The 19,797-nt window shown below is 51.1% G+C and overlaps 1 long non-coding RNA gene across 3 annotated transcripts; it reads left to right on the top strand.

The window, feature by feature from the left end:
• Nucleotides 3,271-19,245, top strand: LOC102166961. Of its 3 annotated transcripts, none has more exons than XR_001305846.2 (4): nt 3,271-3,472; nt 15,355-16,060; nt 16,801-17,097; nt 18,355-19,245. It is a non-coding gene; the product is annotated as an uncharacterized LOC102166961 (long non-coding RNA). The 3 variants fall into 3 exon arrangements; XR_001305848.2 differs by lacking the exon at nt 3,271-3,472 and adding an exon at nt 11,913-12,856; XR_002342307.1 differs by lacking the exon at nt 3,271-3,472 and having other exon boundaries at nt 14,149-16,060; nt 18,355-19,242.

The following is a 19,797-nucleotide window of genomic DNA, read 5'->3' as shown; positions in this document are numbered from 1 at the left end:
AAATCAGAGCAGCAGCTGCTGGCCTACACCACAGCCCCAGCAACGCAGGATCCAAGCCGTGTCTGTGACCTACACCACAGCTCACGGCAATGCCGGATCCTTAACCCACTGAGTGAAGCCAGGAAGAGAACCCTGCATCCTCATGGATACTTGTTGGGTTCTTCACTTGATCTTAGCCAAAAGGCCGAGAAGCGATACTTGTTGGGTTCTTAACCTGTTGAGCCACAACGGGAACTCCCTGATCTAATGTTTTAAGGGAAACCACAAATCTGGGTTTTCATGTGAAATAACCCCATTTGAAAAACCTTGGTAACTGATGAAAAAAACTCACGTGGATCAAACAGGACATGACTGTAGACCACTCTGGAAAGTCGACCGGCCCCGCCCCCTCCAGGGCCTTCACCCTGCGTGGTCCCAGCAGGCCTGGAGGGTGTCCTTCTCTGAGAGCTTTCATGTCAAGGTCGTGAGTTTCCATGTATGCTTGTGCTTCTTTTCCCAGGAGGCCAACTGACCTGGGAAAAGTCCCCGCAGTGTCCCTCACATGCCAGGGTTCTGCTGGCGGGCGTGCAGATGGGACCCAGGGGAGCCCTAGCTCCTCCTGGTGTTTCTTTCAGGGGATGACAGGTGAAGGGCCAGGTCCAGTTTTAACCCGGCCGAAGCCGCCTTGCTGGGCTTGGGAGGATCCGAACAGCATCTTCTTAAAGGGGGTGCGGCAGCTTCGGGAAGGCGGTGACCTTCATTAATCAAAGAAGGGGCAACCTAGCCTTTCTTTTGCTTTTTGCTTTTTTCCTTTCTTTTTAAAAGTTCCGCATCTGCAGCATATGGAAGCTCCCAGGCTAGGGGTTGAATCAGAGCTGTAGCTGCAGGTTTGTAACCCACGGAGCCGCAACGGGAACTCCCAAGATAGCCTGTTCTTATCTTCTGATCCTGGAAGGAGATGAGACAAAGACATTTGGGCCTACCTGACCCGCGGCGCTTCCCTCCCTGTAAATACGCCAAGTCGGTCATTCTGCGCAAGGCCACAGGAGCGGCGGCGGCCGGGGGGCGGGGGGGTTGGTGGGGGTGGTGGTGGGAGTGGGGAGGTGGGTTGGGCAAGAGGAGGGGTTCAGGGGGGCAACAGGGAGGTCCACAAAGGCCAGACGCTTGGCGCCAAATCAGTCCTGCTCCCAGGGTTCCTCTCCGCTGAGCCGCTCTCTGCCTAAGGCCCCAAGGCCACATGCACTTCGTACTTTGTTATCAGATGGCAACTGTTTCCACGGGAAAACACATGTGCAGTCTATAATTTTTCTCCTGATAAAGGAAAGAATTGAGGCTGTCTCTGTTGATGAAAGAGTAAACACAGATGCTAACACTAACAGTGAAAACTGGGTACCCTGTGTCCCCACAGGCCCTGGGGAGTGGGGTGCACTCACCGATGAACGTGAACTTGGGTCCGGCATGCATAAATGTCCTTCAGCCCCCCGGGGCAGGGTGGGGGTGACGGTGCCTCCGCCACAGGGCTCACTGTTGTCTCAGAAGTTCACCAGAGACGGTGGGCAGGTTGCAGCAATGGAGGGGCAGACCAGGACTCGCTCGCTCTTTTTTTGTCTTTTTAGGGCCACCCCCGCAGCATATGGAGGTTCCCAGGCTAGGGGTCGAAAGGGAGCTACAGCTGCCAGCCTCCACCACAGTCAGAGCAGCACTGGAGCTGAGCTGAGTCTTCGACCTACCCCACCGCTCAGGGCAACGCCAGGTCCCTAACTCACTGAGCGAGGCCAGGGATCGAACCCGCATCCTCACGGATACTAGGCCAGTTCATCACTGCTGAGCCGTGACGGGAACTCTAGAAACATATTCACTTCTGTTTCCTGGAGCATCTAAGGACTGTCTTACATCTTTAAGAAATAAATACCGAGTCAAAGAGAAGCATCTGGAAGGTGGAAGGTTAATGGTGAGAAAAAAACAAAGAGGATGCTTACCTTTTAGACCTGCGCTGTTTTTTTCGAACAATGTTAGTAAAATTCTCTTTCCCTAACTTCCCTTCAAAAGGCTATGCTGACTTTTTTTTTTTTTTTTTTTTTTTTTTTTTGGTATTTTAGAGCCGAACCTGCAGCATATGGAGGTTCCTAGGCTAGGGGTCCAATCAGAGCTGTAGCTGCTGGCCTACACCACAGCCACAGCAATGCGGGGTCCGAGCTGCATCTGTGACCTACACCACAGCTCACGGCCACGTTGGATCCTTAACCCACTGAGCAAGGCCAGGGATCGAACCCACATCCTCATGGGGTTCGTTAACTGCTGAGCCATAAAGGGAACTCCCATGCTGACTTTTTGAAAACAATGTTTTAGGAGTTCCCACTGTGGCGTGGCAGGTTAGGGATCCAGGGTTGTCTCTGCACTGGCTTGGGTTGCTGCCGAGGCGTGGGTTCCATTCCTGGCGCAGAGCAGTGGGTTAAGGATCCGGCGTTGCTGCAGCTGAGGTTTGGATTCCATCCCTGGCCTGGGAACTTCCATATGTTACAGGTATGTCCAAAAAAAAAGTAAAACAGTGTTTTTAAATTTTAGAATGGTTTTGGAGTTCCTGCTGTGGCACAGCAGAAACAAATACAACTAGGAACCATGAGGACGCAGGCTCGATCCCTGGCCTCGCTCAGTGGGTTAAGGATCCGGTGTTGCCATGAGCTGTGGTGTAGGTCGCAGACGCAACTCAGATCTGGTGTGGCTGTGGCTATGGTGTAGACCAGCAGTTGTAGCTCCGATTTGACCCCTAGCCTGAGAACCTCCATTTGCTGTGGGTGTGGCCCCAAAAAAGAAAAAAAAAGAAAAAAAGTTTAGAATGGTTTTATATTCACAGAGAGTTTGTGAAGACAGTACTGAGAGAGTCGACAGACCTCCTTCCTGGACGCCTGCTCTCAGCTTTCTCGTGCGCGGTCGCCGGGCTCCCACATGTCACGGGTCCTGGGGCCCCCGGGGGTGGAGGGAGATGACACAGCTGCTTTTTCTATTTCCTTTTTAGAGCATGACTGGCCCGTGGTTTTCAAAGCAGAGGGTCGGGAGGGATGTGCAAAGAGGACTGGGAAGGAGGAGGGGGCAAAGGATTCTTTAACATCCCCGAGCTGCCTTTTTTTTGTCTTTTTGCCATTTCTTGAGCTGCTCCCGTGGCATATGGAGGTTCCCAGGCTAGGGGTCCAATCGGAGCTGCAGCCGTCGGCCTACGCCAGAGCCACAGCAACTCGGGATCTGAGCCGCGTCTGTGACCTACACCACAGCTCATTGACGCTATGTCAGGTTCTTAACCTGCTGAGCCGCAATGGGAACGCCCATGGGGGCATTTTTTAAAATAATTTAATGTAATTTAATTTTTAATTTTTTAAATTTTATTTTATTGGAGCATTTTTAAAGTTTCTCATCGGACCTTAAATTCTGCTGCTGCAATCAAAACAGTGTGATAGAAAGACAGATGAGTAGCTCCGTGGAACAGAACAGAGCCCAGGTGAGTGGATAAATAAGCAGTGGGACAAGAGAACATTACTCAGCAAGAAAAAGGACTTAACTAGCAACACACGTAACAACAAAAGAATTATTCTAAGCAAAAGAATCCAGACAAATAATTATTCTGAACAAAAGAATCCAGACATAAGGAGTCCGCATTATATGAGTCACTTGTGTTAAAGTCTAGGAAATGCAGCTAATTTCTTTCTTGTAGGGAATTCCTGTCGTGGTGCAGTGGAAATGCATCCTACTGGGAGCCATGGGGTTTCGGGTTTGATCCCTGGCCTCGCTCCGTGGGTGGAGGATCCGGCATTGCCACGGGCTGTGGTGTGGGTCGCAGACGCGGCTTGGATCCCACATTGCTATGCCTGTGGTGTGGGCCGGTGGCTGCAGCTCCGGTAGACGCCTGGCCTGGGAGCCTCCATGTGCCGTGGGTACGGCCCTGTAAAAGCCAAGATAAAATAATAAAATAGTTTCTTTCTTTCTTTTTTTTTGGCCACACCCACAGCGTACAGAAATTCCTGGCCCAGGGATCAAACCCATGCCACAGCACCAACGTCAGGTCCTTAACCTGCTGTGCCACCAGGAAACTCGATCAAAGTAATCCGTAGTGACAGAAAGCAGATCAGTGTTTGCTTGCGGGGGAACCAAGGCAGGAGGGAGGGGCGGCTAAGGAGAGGCCCGAGGAAAATTTGGAGGGGGCGGGTATTTTCACCCTTCCCACCGGCTGATGTTTCACGAGGTGTGTGTGTATGTGGGAACTTATCAAGGGGTCCACTTTAAATCCATACGCAATTTATTGCATGCCGATGATACCTCAGTAAAGCTATTTACATTTTCAAAATTCTTCTACTGAACAACTGCCAAGAGCTTTTCAGCAGATCTTCCTTTATCAGTATCAGAGAGAAGCCAGCGCCAAAAAGCTGTAAACCAGAAGGGGTCGCTTGTCCCAAGTGAGAGCAGCGTTTTGTGTCAGAGGGGTGGGGTGAAGGGGTGAAGGGCTGGCCGACTCTTCCGAGAGCCTTCTCTTCATCCTTCCCTGCAACGTGGCCGCCTCCGACCTGCTGGCCTCTGAGAGGCACGGTGGGAATGCCCTACGATTCTCCACCCGACGAATCCCAACGTGAATCCTGGCCCCACCTCTCACTGGCCTTGGCCTTTGTGGCTTCGTAGCCCTGGCCTCTTAGAACCTGGCCATGCTCAGTCCGCAGGGCAGGGGGCAGGGGGGTATTCACTCCCCGACGGCTGGGGGAGGGTCACCGTAGGGATGTGGAAGCGTGCCTGGGTGTTCAGCACGGATTTATGGGAGTTCCCGCTGTGGCACAGCGGGTTAATGATCTGGCTCCTCTCCGTGGAGGCGCCAGTTCGATCCCCAGCCGGGCACAGTGGGTTAAGGACTAAGTATCCAGTATTGCTGCCGCTGCAGCTGTGGCTCAGATTCGATCCCCGGCCCAGGAAGTCAGGAATTTCCATATGCCGCATGCAGCCGATAAAGGAAAAGGCGGGGTGGGTGGGCGGGGGGTCTTGTGTTTGTCCCTTATTCTACTGGGCGTGAATCTCAGTCTGCCAAGTCAGATGTGAGGGAAATTGGATTTTTGTCTCTTACTTTTCTGATGCCGAGTTTGACGTCTCCTCTGCGCCATCAATCCACTGCCGAGTTGAAATCCGTCACTGTGGGGGATGCCTTTCCTCAGACCAGCTTCCAAGTTCCAGAGGGTTGATGGGGGGCATGGTGGGGGTGGAGGGCTGCTCAGAGGTCTTGGGTGGCCTCTGGGGGACAGGTCACAGGGCTCGAGCCTGACTCAGACCTCCAGCGACCTCAGCCCCTACAGGCCCAGCCCGGTTTGGGGACGCCTTCGGCCCAGAAGTGAGAGCCACAGGCCTGGAGATGGTGGGCTTGGACGTGCCTCTGGGCCCCACCGTTTCCTAGCAAGGCAGAGACTTCCCTTTCACGTCTGAACATAATAGAGATGCAGATAATTGAACTCGTAGGGGAAGTTGTGAAAATCAAGTGAGTCAGAACCCGAAACAGTGCCCAGGACGTGGTGAGGCTTTGACAAATGACATTTATCGTGTCATACTGGCATGTGTGGGCCCCGTCTGTCCTTCTGCCTGGGTTCTCGGTCCCTCCAGGCTTTACTGGGCAACATGGCACTTAGCCCTTATGCTCTTGTCTTTTTTTTTTTTTTTTTTTTTTTTTTTTTTTCTTTTTTTGGGCTGCATCTGCAGCATATGTAGGTTCCCAGGCTAGAGGTTGAATCGGAGCTGCAGCTGCTGGTCTACGCCACAGCCACAGCAACGCTAGATCCTTAACCCACTGAGCGCGGCCAGGGGTAGAACCGGCATCCTCATGGATCTTGGTCGGGGTCGTTACCACTGGGCCACACCATGAACTCCAATGGCCCTTCTGCACTTCTTTCCCACGGATGATTGGGGTGTTTTGTGGGGTGGAGAGGGCAGGGCCCAGGGCTTCGCTGTAATCTACTCTCTAAGGCTCTTCTCTCCAGAGAGACCCTGCCTGAGACTCTACCCAGTCTGGGGAGAAAGCACCAGACAGAACGCCTTGCTCAATCTCCCCAAAAATACATTCAGAAAATACCTCCAACCAGGATCTCAAATCTCAAAGCCAAGTGCTGACTCCTGCCGCCTCTCTGGTCTGCGTGATGCAGGACACCTGTGATGAGCCACACGCGTGGGCACCCATGACCGGATGCGGCGGCTCAGAGCCCAGGGACAAGCAGGGGTGCCCTTTGCTGACCTCTCCAAATGTTCTCCTCCCCCGGCCTTGCCGGGTCCCAGAGGAGGATGCCCGGCGCAGAGGGAAAGTCTCCAGCAGAAGCCCCGGGCCCCGGACCCACAAGTCCTGAAGCTGAGCTGACTGCGTTAGACTTCTCCATGGGAGACCCCACCTGCCGGCTCAGATCCTCCCACCTGCCTGTTGCCTGATGCCTTTGGCGATGGTCGGGGCTCAGCAGAAAGGGGTGAGGGTTACCCAGGAGTAGACTCAGCTCCACTCGCTCTCTTCTCGGGACTGTGATGTGTTCCAAGGTAGCTGAAGGGGGAGGCTCATAATTCTCTTTTGGAAGAGAATTCAGGCTGAAAAGCAATGTCCTCCTGCCACCTGGTGGTAACTTCATTCTGTGACTTCGTTATGTTTCTGTGACCAATTACCTAATAACAGTTAGAGGCGCTCACTAGGTTTTCCTGAAAAGGATGAATATTTAAGCTTAAACAGTGTCTTGCTAACCCCATTATGGTCACTATGAAAGAGAAATCATTTAAATGTATAACATGTTGGAGTTCACGGTATGCCTCAGCAGTAACACACCCAACTAGTATCTAAGAGGATGCGGGTTTGATCCCTGGCCCTGCTCAGCGGGTTAAGGATCTCGCATTGCTGTGAACTGTGGTGTAGTTTGCAGACATGGCTCGGATCTGGCATTGCTGTGGCTGTGGTGTAGGCTGGCGGTTGCAGCTCCAATTCAACCCCAAGCCTGGGAACTTCCATTGCTGGAGGTGTGGCCCTATTAAGAAAAAAATTTTTTAAATAAACAAATGTAGAATATGTCTTTAAGATCAGTCTTTGAGGATTTCCCTGGTGGCTCAATGGGTCAAGGATCTGGCGTTATCACTGCTGTGGCTCAGGTTCCATCCCCGGCCTGGGAACTTCCGCATGTCACAGGCTCTGCCAAAAAAAAAAAAAGGGAGAGCGAAGATTCTTCTGAGTTTTTTGTTTTGCTTTATTTTAAAATCATATATTATTGGGAAGATGCTGAATCATTTGCTGAAAGAGCCTATAGAAGAAAAGGCAGATTTCAGGAGAACAGAATGGGTTTGTATATGCTGCGTTCTAAGTAGCAGTGAAATCTGTGTGACTTCCATAGGAATCCGGAAATTTCTTTCCTGAGGTCCAGAGCGGCGTGGTATCAACTCAGGGGTGAGGGCCAGCAGTGGGAGGGTCTGAAGCTGCCCGGGGAACAACCACAGAGTGAGGAGAGGACCAGCCAAGGACAGACTCCCAAGGCCACCAGGTCCCGGGGGCAGCAGCAGTGCAGGCCCCTTGGGGATAGATGCTGAGAAGGAAGGCTGAGCAGGTGTGAGGGGGGAGCTCAGGAGGGAGGAAGCAGGGCCTCGTGGAGGAGACGTGACCCGTGCTGGGTCTCAGCAGGTCTCGGCCGATGCCCGGGGCTACGAGTCTGGGAAGGCCCTTTGAGAGGCATGCGGAGATGCGCGGGGCTGGTTTCTACCAGCTCCTGGGGGCCACCACGTGCATCTCCCGTCCTCATTCTGTGGTGTGAGCTTGATCTTGAAATTGGTCACGGTGGGTGGGAGTATTTACATCATAGAAGTTGCCCAACTTTACAAACCAGGGCTTTTCCGGAGGGGAACTGGTTGTTACATATTTATCAGGATACACCGCTGTGTCTCTGATGAGGTAAGGGGGTGAGACTTTGTATCTTTGTATCAACTAATCCTTGGCTGTGGGCCGTCCTGGCGCGGGGACGTGACTCAGGTGGGGTAGCTCCCTTCGGCAAGGACCACAGATGGAAAAGAAGGCAGTTGTGAGCTGGCAGGAGAAAACATCTCCTGCATCTGGGGGACGAGTGCCCGGAAGGGAAGAGGGGAGATGGGCGGGGTACCCTCATCCACCCCCACCCACCTTTTGCACAACTGCTTCAGAGATTAAGATCACCGTAGCTGGAAACAGGATTCTGGTCAGTGTCTGGGAAACTTAGAAGAGGAAGCTGGGTCAGCTTGAGGCCACAAGCGACTCATCACGCTACACACCCCCTTTCCGTCCTTTCGACATTCCCCCCCTCAGCCAGTACCTCGGCTGGTCTGGCAGCCTCTCGGGTAGCAGATGCAGGGGATGAAAATCCTCGACCTCATGTGCTTCGCGGCCTGTGGCTGCCGTGTGACATCTTTGTCATCAGAGTTGAGCAGGGGAGGGAGTTCCCGTTGTGGCTCAGCAGAAACGAACCCGACGAGTATCCAAGAGGATTCAGGTTCGATCCCTGGCTTCACTCTGTAGGTTAAGGATCTGGCGTGGCCGTGAGCTATAGTGTAGGCTGCAGACGCGGCTCAGATCCCGCGTTGCCGTGGCGGTGGCCGGCAGCTGTAGCACCGATTCGACTCCTAAGCCGCAGGTGCGGCTCTAAAATAAATAAATAAATAAAGGCCCAAGAAGGAGTTCCCATCATGGCTCAGCGGAAACAAACCTGACTAGCATCCATGAGGATGCGGGTTCGATTCCTGGCCTTGCTCAGTGGGCTAAGAATCTAGCATTGCTGCAACATGTGGTGTAGGTCCCAGATGTGGCTTGGATCAGGTATTGCTGCAGCTGCGGTGTAGGCTAGCAGCTGTAGCTCAGATTCTACCCCAGCCTGGGAACTTCCGTATGCCTCATGTGCAACCCTAAAAAAAAAAAAAAAGCAGAGATGCAAGAAGATGAGTCTGGTTCCCTGTTGGGTAGGAGCTGAACCATTAGCCTATGGTTTGGACTCAGAACAGAGACACTGCTGGGCTCGCTTTGAAGTGTCCCCTGTGTGGCCAGTGGAGGCTTCTCTCTAACAAGAAGAGGAGCAGGAAGAAATGTGATTCCTCCGGCCAAACAGGCCTGGCAGGGAGTAATTGGGTCCATTCAATTCAGAACAATTCAGTTCAATTCAAAAACAAACATGGCATGTTTGTCAACATTAGGCATGGGGCTTTTTTTTTTTTTTTTTTTTGCTTTTTAGGGCCGCTCCCACGACATATGCAAGTTCCCAGGCTAGGGGTTGAATTGGAGCTACAGCGGCCGACCTACACCACAGCCACAGCAATGCAGGATCCGAGCCCCGGCTTCGACCTACACCACAGCTCAAGGCAACACCCTATCCTTAACCCACTGAGCAAGGCCAGGGATTGAACCCGCAACCTCATGGTTCCTAGTCAGATTCATATCCATTGCACCAGGACAGGAACGCCCAGGGCCGGTGGTTTTTATTCCTCATGTTGTATTATGCTTCCTTTTCCGTTGGTGCATAAAGCGTGTTCTCTTAGATGCACCGTGTCACAAATAATATGGCTTTCTTATCACGGACCTTCCCTGTCCATCCAACAGCCTGTTTTCAAATTTCTAGCCCCTGATTTTTAGATAATTCAAGATGTCTCTGTCTCAGGGGTATGAAATTCTCAAAATGAAATTAATTTGAATTCACCCGAAATGCCAAACCACAAAATCATTAAGGGTGGAGAAGAGTAGCGAGGGATGATTCTTTGAACAAACAAGGAAGCGATGTCATCATTCCCCAAAATACAGGGAAAGATAATAACAGGCTGGGTCTTACTCTTTAATTGCTCGGGGGGTATTATTTTTGCCTCTCCCCCTTGGCTGTCGATTCTCGCATGCTCCAGGCCTTCCAAGGTGTTCACTACAGCTAAAGAAATAGAGGGCTGGTAACAGTGAACCGGGTGGGGTGGGGTGGGGCTCGAATCATGAGATTCTTGCCAGAGGCAAGTTCACTGAGCACTCCCTGGCTTGACCTGATTTTCAACTTTATAATGAATAGACCACAGCAGGTTCTTCTACTGTATGGTCTAACCTTTCAGGGTAGGCTGTTTGGCCAAATAGCTCATCTAAAGTCTTCCTCTGGGATTTCTCCCTTTCAGTCAGTCTGCTCAGGAAAAATAGAAAACACTCACTCATGGGAATGTGACTTTCTGCTCATTTATTCACCAACTATTTTCTTGAACTCTTCTTATGGGCACAGCATTGCCTTGGTGCCATAGAGGCCACCGTGACAAAAGGGTTCCTGCCTTCAAGGGGCAAGACTCCAACTGTACAACATAAGGATACCTTGCTTTTTCCACAATCAGAATGTTGGAAAACCTTTCCAACTCCATTCCACAGGGGCCTGGGCTTTTCAGCAATTATTATTTAGGAGTTCCCATTGTGGCTCAGCGGAAATGAGCCCGCCTAGTATCCATGAGGATTTGGGTTGGATCCCTGGGCTCCTTGCTCAGTGGGTTAAGGATCCGGTGTTGCCGTGAGCTGTGGTGTAGGTCACAGATACTGCCAGATACCTCGTGGCTGTGGCTGTGGTGTAGGCTGGCAGCTGCAGCTCCAATTCCACCCCTAGCCTGGGACCCTCCATATGCCACAGGTGTGGCCCTAAAAAGCAAAAAATAAAAATAAAAAATAAAAAAGGATTATTTATTCTTTACTTTCTTTTTTTGGCTCTGCCCATGACATGTGGGTGTTCCCGGGTCAGGGATGGAAACTGCTCCTTAACCTGCTGCACCACAAGGGACCCCCTTAAAAATGATTATTTAAAGAGGTTTATTGAGCTATAATTCACATGCCATCCCATCTGCCTATTTAAAGTGTGTAATTCAATGGTGTGTAAGCGTATTGGCGGGTCTGGGCAGTCAGCACACAGTTAATTTCAGAACATTTTCAACACCGTGAAAAGAACCCCACACTCTTTAGTGTATTTCCCCTGCACCATCCGTCGTCCCATCCCTAAGCAACACTTCATCTGCTTTCTCCATAGATTTCCCTTTCCTGGACATTTCATAATATTGGAATTACACAACATATGGTATTTTGTGTCCTTGTCAATACTTCTTATTACCCCACCTTTTTGAGTTTAGCCACCTTAAGTGAGCATGAAGGGGTAGCTTCTTGTGGTTTGGATTTGCGTGTCTCCAATGACCAATGCTGCTGAGTATCTTTTCACCTGCTTAGGCCATTGGTCTATCTTTCTTGGAGAAATGTTGATTCAGTTCCTTTGTCCATTTTAAAATTAGGTTATTTGGAGTTCCCATTGTGACTCAATGGTAACGGACCAGACTAGTATCCATGAGGATGCGGGTTCAATCCCTGGCCTTGCTCAGTGGATTAAGGATCTGGAGTTTCTATGAGCTGTGGTGTAGGTCGCAGATGAGGCTTGGATCCCACATTGCTGTGGCTGTGGTGTAGGCCGGCAGCTATAGTTCCAATTCAACCCCTAGCCTGGGAACTTGCATATGTCATGGGAGCGGCCCTAAAAAGCAAAAAAAAAAAAAAAAGAATGTAAAGTGAGGTGCTCTCTGGCTCAGTGGGATATGGATCCAGTGCTGCCACTGCTGAGGCTTGGGTTACTGCTTACTGCTCTGGTTTGGGTTCAATCCCTTGCCCAGGAACTTCTGAATGCCTTGGGCACAGCCAAAAATAATAATAAAATAAAAATTAAATAAAAATTTAAAAAGAGGATTTCCTGCTCTGGTGCCACAGGATCAGTGGCATCTCTGAGTGCTGGGACACAGGTTTGATCCCCGGCCCGGCACAGCGGGTTAAAGGATCTGGCGTTGTTGCAGCAGCAATATAGGTTACAGCTGTGACTCGGATCTGATCCCTGGCCTGGGAATTCCATATGCCATGGGGTAGCCAGAAAAGAAAAAAAAAAAAAAAAAAAAAGGATGTGAAGTAATACGCAAATCTTAGCAGTGTTTATGATCATTTATTCATTCAACAAAGAGTAGACGTTTTGTTGGTGGTGACACAAGAAGCATTTGTAAGGACATAATTGGTTTAGTTTATCTCTTCTATAAATGAGCAATTTCTTATTTAAAAAGAGACTACCTGTGTTATTACTTTTCAGCATTCTTCTGGCTAAAGATAATCCACTCCAGGGAGTTCCCTGGTGGCTCAGCGAGTTAAGGTTCTGGCATTGTCGCGGCTGTGGCTCAGGTCACTGCTGTGGGACTGTTCTGGCTGGGGAACTACTTCCTTTCCAACATGGAAGAATTTAAAGCTGTAGCAAGTGTTGTCCTGTCTGGATATTTTTCCCCCTAGTGTATATATGCCTTTTCCACTCCATCCCTTGATCACAGTGCTGGTTTTCTCTCCCTGTGCTGTCCTGGCGTGCTCCTTCTGCACAGCCTTCTCTAAATCCGCTAAGCCGAGTTCGTCATTTCCAGCCTTGAACTTCTAGGGCACTTTCTGGAGTCCTTAATTATGCTGCTTAGTTTTTCTGCTTATTTATCCATGTGTTCAACGAATACTGGGCAGGTGTCCCCGCTATGCAGGTGCTGTGCTTAGACGATAGGTACCATGATGCCAAAATCTCTGCCCCCACCCAGCTGGTGGTCTCATAGGGGAACAGAGCATACACAAGCGACTCTGAAGTGTGACATGCCATGGAATGAGAAAGAAAAGAGTGCTGAGATAAAGGAGAAGATGTGGTGAGAACAACGGCTTGGCTCTGTGACAGCTGGCCTCTCCCAATTTGAGACGGCGCCAGTTTCCTCTGCTGGTGTGGGAAAGAGTGTTCCTGGCAGAAGGAGCCTTGGACACATAAGCTGGAGTCAGGAAAGAACTTGGCCAGCGTGCCGTTTGCAAACAGGACCAGTGGGACAAAAGGTTAGTGGTCGGGGGCAGGGGGGGAGGTAGGACCAGAGGAGGAGGAGGAACAGGTTCCTGGTCCTGTAGACCAGAGGCCAGAGCTCGGATTAATTTCCAAGTGCAATGGGAAACGATTATCCTCTTGTAGCAGATCGCCCTGGCCTCACGCGAGGCATGCGTTTCTCCATCCACAAACGGAGGTGGGCAGAAATGTGACTTCTTTAAAACGGAATATGCAACGGCGCCCACGACACTTCGTCCCTCCTGAAGAAGTTTCAGAAGATGCAGAAATGTCTTCTGAATCATCCTGCCACGATTCGGTTGCCTCTGGTGGCCAACAGTCTCCTTTGGGGAACTGCTCGGTTCTTGGTGATTCTCTCCAGCTTCGCTCCTTTGTCCTCTGGTTCTGGGGGGGCTTCCACATGGTTTGGGGAGGGGAGGAGCTTGAGGGTCCATTTGTCCTCTTGTTCACTGGTTTCCGTGGAAGGACAGCCTCCTGCAAGGCCACCCTCGCTGGACCATCTTAGTCTCTGTCCCAATCTGGGCGTTCCCCCTGCCAGGACCCCTCGTGGTTCGGGCCATTTCCTGGCTGCCCTGCACCCTGTGAAGCTCCTCCCAAGCATCCCTGCCTGAGCACCCCAGCACTGCTGCCCAGTCACGCCGGTGTCCTATGGGCACAGAAATTGCAGCCCTTAGGATGAGGCCCCAGGAGCCAGGCATCCTTCAGCTTAGCTGGGGTTTCCACCCTGCATGCTGGGTGCTCCCTCCCAGGGGTCAGCCCAGAACACGGGCTGTTGGACCCCTTTCCGGAGACGCCCTCCCGGAATCTAAGTGACTGATGACTCACAATTTCCTTTTTGTCACCTGCAGGCTGAGCCCTGCCTTTTGCGGGCGGGGATGGCACAAAATGGCTCTTGGGCTTCCCCATGTTTCCCTCTCTGAAGGCAGACTTATGCCGGTCCTGGGAACTGTGATGGGCAGGACACTCCACCTGGTCACAGGTCCGCTGTCCTGCCCCCGGGACACCTGCCTCCACACGCTGCTGTGCTTCCACCTCGGCTACTTGGGAGCGGCCTGGGCCCTCCGCAATGGACTGGGAAACCTTATTTTTGTTTGTCTTTGTGTCTTTTTAGGGCTGCACCTGTGGCACATGGAAGTTCCCAGGCTGGGGAGTCGAATCAGAGCTATAGCTGCCGGCCTACACCACAGCCACAGCCACGCCGGATCCGAGCTGCATCTGTGACCTGCACCGCAGCTCAGGGCAATGCCGGATCCTGAACCCACTGAGCGAGGCCAAAGATTGAACCCGCATCCTCATGGATACCAGTTGGGTTCTTAACCCACTGAGCCACAGTGGGAACTCCACGGACTGGGAAATCTTGAGGAACAGGCGAGAGTCCATCAGAACCCGCCAACTGGTGGGCAGCAGGCTGCCGAGCCTCAGCAACGGGCACCAGATGTGACCTCTCCACACCTGCTTCCTCAGAGGGACTCCCCTTCCTCGTGGCTTCCTCAGCTTGGGGACACTTTAGCTCAGCTCTGGGAGCCCCAACTGGTTCGGCCAGTCTCTGACGCTCCCTGCCTGCAGGGCCCCCAGGCAGCAGCTCCTCAACCTCAAGGGCCAAATCTGTTCCCGCCCCGGGGGAGGAAGGAAGGGCCCAGGTTACTAGCGGGCTTTCAGGTGGGCTGGGGTTGGAGACCTGGGAGGGAAATTCACTGAGAAGCATGTTGAAATCTGACTCTAGAATGTTCTAAACATTCTAAAGCTTCCCAGGGGCTGCCCATAGCAGCAGAGGACAAAGGAAGGCCATTGAGAGTCTAGTGGGGGGAGTTCCTGTTGTGGCTCAGTGGAAATGAACCTGACTAGTGTCCATGAAGATGTAGGTTCGATCCCTGGCCCTGCTCAGTGGGTTAGGGATCCCGAGTGGCTGTGGCTGTGGTGTAGGCCGACAGCTGCAGCTCCAATTCAACCCCTAGCCCGGGAACATTCATACACCACAGGTATAACTATAAAAAAGCAAAAAAAAAAAAAAAAAAAATCTAGTGGGATGGTAGCTGGGGCCTGGGGGTGGGAACGCATAAAACTGGGCTGATGTATTCTGTATTTCACATTGGCAGGCCTCCCATACTGTGTATGCCTCTAAGTCAGGGGCCTTCTTTCATGATTTCAAGGACACTTGGAGACCGGTTCCGCATATGAGTGGAATTTATGAATTGTATTTCAGTCCATTAACCTTTTTCAACCTTTCAGGGTCATCTTGCTTATATTCTTCTTCTGGAGAAGACGAGCCATTCCAAATAAATTTTGATTAATGGCAACCATGAGCCAAAGAAAGCAGATGTCTTTTGTAAACATGCTCAGGAGTTATTTTGTCTCCTGAGCAGTCATCTCCTGCGGGAATGCGTTCCGAAGGATGCTGTTTGGCGGCAATTAGACAGTTGGGGAAGCCCATGTAATTGAAGGGGAAAGTGCCTTTGCTGTTCCTTCTTAAAAGGTGTCCAATGTCTCTTTTTAGCCTGAAGATGACAAGTTCCAAAGTTCAGGTAAATGAGAGTTCCCTTAGCCTGGGCAGTGCCCACGCAAAGGGCCTCCTGCCCTGGTTTCCCGAAAAGGAAAGATTTGCTGGAGGAACAGCAAGGTCACAGCGACACACCCCAGCAGTGGCGCCTCCCCGCACACCAGCTTCCTGTCCCTTTGGTGGTAGATCTGCTCCTGCTGTAGGAACCGTCACATCATCCGCCTTGAGGCTGCAGCAGGAGAGCGCGGGACGCACCTGTCCAGACGTATAATTAGCCCAGCCCACCGGCCTCCTCGAACTTCTGTAACCACAACTCCTCGAGCATACGTCGGGCAGCAGAAAATCATTGTAAGCACAGCTCAGCGGAGCTATTTCACAAACTCTAGAGGAGAACCGCTTAAAGCGAAGCCCAGCGTTCACGGTGGACCAGCAAATGCAGAGCAAACCAGAACAGCTGGCAGCAGGGACCATTGTCGGGCGGAGCCGCCTGTAATGGGCTGTTTCTCTTCTGCCATAAGGAAGAGTGATGCTTCCAGGAGAGCGTCTGCCGGTCTGGAGCCTGGGGGACCCTGGCTCGTTTTGCTGTAACTGTAAACGGGCATGCTGAGAAGCCTTGTTTAAAGGGACCAGAAAAATGTATTCTAAAATCAAAGGGCCTCCTGCTGGCTGCTCCCCTGGCTCATGACAAAGACAAGACGGGAAGGTGAGTGGTGCCTGAGTGTGGCGAGACGGTGTCACGTGCTGCACCTGGAAACAATGCAGAAGCCAGTTCTGGGGCTTTGAGGCCTTTTGGTCTCAGGATTCTCTTGCATGTTTAAAGTTATTGAGGGCTGGAGTTCCCGTCCCGGCACAGTGGTTAACGAATCCGACTAGGAACCATGAGGTTGCGGGTTCGATTCCTGGCCTTGCTCAGTGGGTTACAGATCTGGCATTGCCGTGAGCTGTGGTGTAGGTCACAGAAGCGGCTTGGATCCTGAGTTGCTGTGGCTGTGGTATAGGCAGGCAGCTACAGCTCCGATTCGACTCCTAGCCTGGGGACCTCCATATGCTGTGGGAGCGTCCCTAGAAAAGGCAAAAAGACAAAAAAAAAAAAAAAAAAAAGAAGGTTATTGAGGGCTTCGGAGTTCCCAGCGTGGCGCAGTGGAAACGCATCTGATTAGTATCCATGAGGACGCAGGTTCGATCCCTGGCCCTGCTCAGTGGGTTAAAGATCCGGTGATGCAGGAGCTGTGGTGTAGGTCGCAGACGTGGCTCGGATTTGGCATTGCTGTGGCTGTGGTGTAGGCTGGCAGCTGCAGCTCCGATTCGACCCCTAGCCTGGGGACCTCCATATGCTGCGGGTGTGGCCCTAAAAAGACAAAAAATAAAATAAAATAAAATAAAATAAAATAAAATAAAATAAAATAAAATAAAAAATAAAACTGAGAAATTTTAAAACCACAGGACCAGGGAAACACATATGCCATTAGCTGGGAGGGATGGATGACAGCATGAGCCTCAGAGCCTCTGGAAGACCCCAGTGGACAGCTGGAAAAGCGTGAAAAGGGCAAACGAATCTCAGCATTGTCACAGAAACACCTTTGACCTCACGTGGAGACCTTGAACAGGTCCCAGGACCCTCAGGGGTCCCTGGACCACACCTTGAGGACCACTGATACGGAGAAATGAAAACGGCTCCTGGGTCCCAGCTGAACACCACTGAAGCACTGAATTCTACACTCGGAGGGACGCTCAGGGCTGGTAGCTTATTATTATTATTTTTAATGTTGTAGTTTATTTTACTTCATTTTGCTCTTTTTAGGCCTGCACTCGTAGCATATGGAAGTTCCCAGGCTAGGGGTCAAATTGGAGCTGCAGCTGCCAGCCTGCACCAGAGCCAGAGCTGAGCCGTGTCTGTGACCTACACCACTGCTCACAGCAACGCCAGATCCATGACCCAGTGAGCGAGGCCAGGGATGGGACATGCATCCTCTTGGATACTAGTCAGATTTGCTTCCACTGAGCCATGACAGGAACTCCTAATGCTGGTGGTTTAAAATCCACAGCCCAAAGAAAGGGTCATTGCACACTGTGGAATAAAAGAGAACTCTCATTATACAGAAATTAAAAATACGTCCCCAGAACTATATTCAATGTCCTATGATAAACCATAATGGAAAATAATAAATGTGCATTTTTAAAATAGTATGTATATGTATAACTGAATCACTTTGCTGTATAGCAGAAATTAACACAACATTGTAAATAAACTATACTTCAAGAAAAATGTTAGGGAGATCCCACTGTGGCTCAGCAGATTAAGAATCTGACTTGTACCCAAGAGGATGCGGGTCCAATCCCTGGCCCAGCTCCGTGGGTTAAGGATCCAGCATTGCCGTGAGCTGTGGTGAGCTGTGATGTATGTCACAGACATGGCTCAGATCTGGTTTTGCTCTAACTGTGGAGTAGGTTGGCAGCTGCAGCTCCGATGTGATGCCTAGCCTTGGAAATTCCACATCCTCAGGTGAGGCCCTAAAAAGAAAAAAAAAATTATCAAAAGAGAAAAATACATCCCCAGAGCAAGGGTACAGCGAGAGAGCAGCAAAGTTGAATGTCAAGTTTTTTCTATTAATACTTAGTCTGCTTTTTAATGTGCGTTAAACACATGATTTGGTCATCCATATTTAAAAATCATCACCAAGAGATTAAAAAAAAAAAGAGTTCCTGTCGTGGCTCAGTGGTTAACGAATCCGACTAGAAACCATGAGGTTGTGGGTTCCATCCCTGGCCTTTCTCAGTGGGTTAAGGATCTGGCGTTGCCGTGAACTGTGGTTTAGGTCGCAGAAGAGGCTCGGATCCCGTGTTGCTGTGGCTGTGGTGTAGGCTGGCAGCTACAGCTCTGATTCGACCCCTAGCCTGGGAACCTCCATATGCTGCGGGTGTGGCCCTAAAATGACAAAAAAAAAAAAAAAGGGCTGGGCACTGTAGAGCCACTAATTGCTCTTTTATATTTTGCAGACTAGGGGATTATAATGGAGGCGGATTAAGTCAGTCATCCAGATGGGCCCTCTGGAAGGTGGAAGAAGAACAGGGTCACAGACCCAGGACGACTTCTGAAAGCCCAGATGCTTAACTGCAAAACCCGAGTACATCCCATAAACACCACTGTGCCTTCAAGGGCCCTCCAAGGGCCTTTGGGAAAAGGCTCAGCCATGTAGCCCCCTGTCATCCTCCAGCCTCTCTCATCAAGTCCAATCAATGTCCCGTAAGCGAATATCATTACGAGCTTGGTGTGGTGGGAAGAAGATTCTTCCCTTCCTCCCTTCGAGGTTCTTTGATTAAATTGGTCTAATGATAGTTAAATTGACCTGTCTAATATTTAAATTGATATAAGGCAGATTAACAGGAGAAAAACAAATTTAAGGACCTACAAAAGGGAGGCCAAAGACAGGAGCCTTGGGGCAAGCTGGACATAGCAGCCTCTGTGCCATCCTGAGCCGAGGGTTGGGAGGGGTCTGGAGTTGAAGGGCAGGAGGTGACTCACAGGACCTGAGGACAGCAGGTGTTTGGTCCTTAGGTGTGTGCCCTGCCCCACATGGTCACTCAGATGACAAGACAATCCTGGCAAGAGCTCTCTTTCTGGCCGGCCCTCCCCCCCCTGAATCTTTCAGAGAGTTAAGGGGAAAGGAAAGAGTTCTCTTCCATCTGTTGGCTCTTGATACTCTTCAGCTCAAAACAATCCACCTGCCAAAGCGGCACATTTTGGGGTGGCCTCTTCTGCTCCCTTTCAGGGTTGTATTCAGTCCAGTGGAGGATGCAAAAAATAATATGTGAGCACAGAAAAATTACATGAGGCGTTCCCATCATGGCTCAGCAGGTTAAGAACTTGACATAGCGTCCTTCGGGATGAGGGTTCAATCCCTGGCCTCGCTCAGTGGGTTAAGGATCCAGTGTGGCTGTGACTGTGGTATAGGCTGGCAACTGCTGCTCCGATTCAGCCCCTAGACCAGACACTTCCAGATGTCACAGGTGCGGCCCTAAAAAGAGAAAAAATCATATGAAATAAGCCCCCGGCCTTTGAATTTACCCAAATAAAGGCCCCTAAAAGTGACTTGAGCTAACGACATGAGAAAGATGGGTCACAACAAGGGCTGGACAAGAGGCATGTCCTTGGCATTCAGAGCTGGGAGCTCCCGCCGCCGCAGGGACAAAGGGTCGACCAAGCCACGGTGGAGAAGGAGGATGGGTGCTGGGCTTCAAGGCAGGACGGAAGGTTTGCAGGAAGACAGACTGGAGTTGGGATGAGAAGGAGCTGAGCCCCCGTCCTGTCATCACTCAGCCGTGGGAGCTGCAGCCGGGGAGAGGCGGGTGAGGGCAGCTGACACCCGTCTCACTACCCCTGGGCAGCTTGCCGGCCCCTTTCCTTGCTCGCGTGTAAGGTGCACGTCTGAGTCCTGCCAC

Source organism: Sus scrofa, chromosome 1 (genome assembly GCF_000003025.6).
Source record: "Sus scrofa isolate TJ Tabasco breed Duroc chromosome 1, Sscrofa11.1, whole genome shotgun sequence".
Taxonomy (NCBI): Eukaryota; Metazoa; Chordata; class Mammalia; order Artiodactyla; family Suidae; genus Sus; species Sus scrofa.
Note: the sequence above shows the minus strand (reverse complement) of the source record. Positions and strands in the feature narration are given on the sequence as shown.